Source organism: Trachymyrmex cornetzi, unplaced genomic scaffold (assembly GCF_001594075.2).
Source record: "Trachymyrmex cornetzi isolate Tcor2-1 unplaced genomic scaffold, Tcor1.1 scaffold227, whole genome shotgun sequence".
Classification (NCBI taxonomy): domain Eukaryota; kingdom Metazoa; phylum Arthropoda; class Insecta; order Hymenoptera; family Formicidae; genus Trachymyrmex; species Trachymyrmex cornetzi.
The window spans coordinates 2,133-4,661 of record NW_017296923.1 but is presented as its reverse complement, the minus strand read 5'-3'; positions in this window follow the sequence as shown (position 1 = coordinate 4,661).

Sequence of the window (2,529 nt, the reverse complement as noted above, 5' to 3'; positions counted from 1 at the left end):
TTATTATTCGAATTATCCAATTACGCAGCCGTTGGTATTCCTTTGGCGTACCCAATGCTTCTAATGTGTTGTCTACTACGGAAAGTTCATGCAAGCACATTTTCAATTTCTGAAAAAAATCATATTGATCGATTGTGCCATAAAAAAATTATTATATTATATTTGAATAAAAATTGTTATTGCCAAGGGCGGATCCAGACATTTGTTAAGGGGGGGAGGGCCATTGACGGATTTATGCATTTTTAGGACTGTGGCAGAGAACGAGACGTAACAAGACATAACTTTCGTAGTTGTAACGTAAGGTAAAGCCCATTCTACAATTGCGTAAGTGTAGTTGTAAATAGTTGTAGTTGTAAGAATTGATCAATCACTGTTGAATATGAGAAGAATATTCAACTGTGATTGGTCAATTCTTACAACTACAATCACTTACAACTACGCTTACGTAATTGTAGAATAGGCTTAAGACAGAGAAAAACGCAGCTGTCGTAGTCGTGACTGATCGCCGACTGGTCTGTCTTACCTAACGTTACGATTACGAAAGTTACATCTCGTTACGTCTCGTTCTCTGCCATAGCCCTTAGGTTGATTTTTGGATTGACAGGTTTTTGAAACATCATGTGTCGATTCTAACGAACGAGTAAAAGGGAAAGGAAAATTTAATTATTTTACATCAAAGAAAAAGGGAAAATTTAATTATTTTACATCATTCTCGTATCTTTACGTCCTTATTATTAAATTTGCGCGCTGCAAGCGAAATTTTTTTAAGGTCAGAAACGAAAAGATAGACTATTTAAATTATCATTAATATTACTCGTACATTGAAATAGTACTGTGTAAATATTTCATTCATAAAACATTTTATTTAATATTATATCAGCAAAAAAAATAATACACTATAGCCATAATATTTTACGATAAAATATCTAATTTACACTTTCTATTTCCTGTAAACTTATTCACTGTAACAATTTCTATGGTTTTATTTTCCGAACTTTCAAATGCCAAAGGGCTGAAAAACTTCGTTCAATAGAAGCGATACTTATCGGCAAACAGTAATATTTTATCTAATCTTGCGATTAGTTGCATAACGCGGTATTAACAATAGAGCAGTAAGTCGCAAGAACCTATGGAAGTTTCTTAAATTAACAAATATTTTTGAAACAACAAAATTGTGATTAAGCGTACTTTAGAAATATTAAAAATATGTGTTACATTTCATTACAAAATATTTTTAAGGAGACTCCAAGGGGTGTATAGCCATCACGGTCGCCCCTCCCCCATCTCCGTGGATTCGCCAGTGGTTATTGCAATTTGTATAGCTAATGTGATAAATAAAAAGTTATTGAAATTTGATTAGTATTTGAAATATTAAGATTTAAAAAAACTATGTTAAAAGCTAATTTAGGAAAGTAATACAAATACAAATATTAATGTTGCCAAACATATTTCATCTACAATAAATAATAATACAAACATTAAAGTTGATCTGTTCAAAAAGATTTTATTTTGTATTTGCCTGTAAGTGTGAGATGAAGACTTCTTTAATACTCTCAATAAAGAAAATGATTAAACAAAAGTTAAAGAACTTTAAAAAATCAAATGATATTGGAAACTAATAGACTAATACATTTTAAAATATTTACCTTAAAATGAAAATAGTTAATAAGTATCAATGTAACCACGGTGATTATTACTATGATTCTCACGTAATGCATTATCTTCTGCCATTCAAAATAGATAAAGTACATATAATAAAAGGAATACGTAAAAAAGCTCCATGTGGTCAAAGTATACAGGCAAGAGAGAAGCGGCCTTGGCTGTCCAAGAGGATATTCAAACAAGCCCAAACTGCAGAACGAGCCAATGAATAATAACGGTGCCAACGCTGTCTGTAGCGTGTTCATCATAGTTTCCGAACAGTTGGCTAATAATTTGAATTAATTCTTGTCGCACGATACACAAACGCGTTTAATACTCTTCATAAGAATTTCAAAACTAATTTGTTTCTGTAGCTTCTCTAAGAACCTTGTGAGAATTGTAATGTAAGGTACGTACGTATATTGGAGGATGAAGTACATATCAACAAGTATTGAGCGACGGAATAAAACGTATATGCAGATAATCTAGATTAGATTACTTTATTCTCGCGGAATTTTTATTTATATGTATTATTACAGAGCATAAACAAATATAAACGTAACTATCTTTGCAATATTATATCTTTATTCTAGATGTTCAAAGATACATAATAGCAAGGTGGAAGAAGACAAGGTGTAACAATTTCAAGGATGCACAGTAATCAATTTGTTCAATCAAAAGAATGCTAGCATTTGATTGGCTGGCATATGAATGCTAGCATTTTATTGACTGGTTATGACATAAAAAGATCATGTGCGATCAGTGCGATATATATACAGGGTGACCCATTTTAACTTAGACAGCCAAATAACTTGAAACATCGTGATTAAATAAAAAAATGTTTAAAACAAAAGTTGTTGTATATGAAGGGGCTGATGGAACTATGAC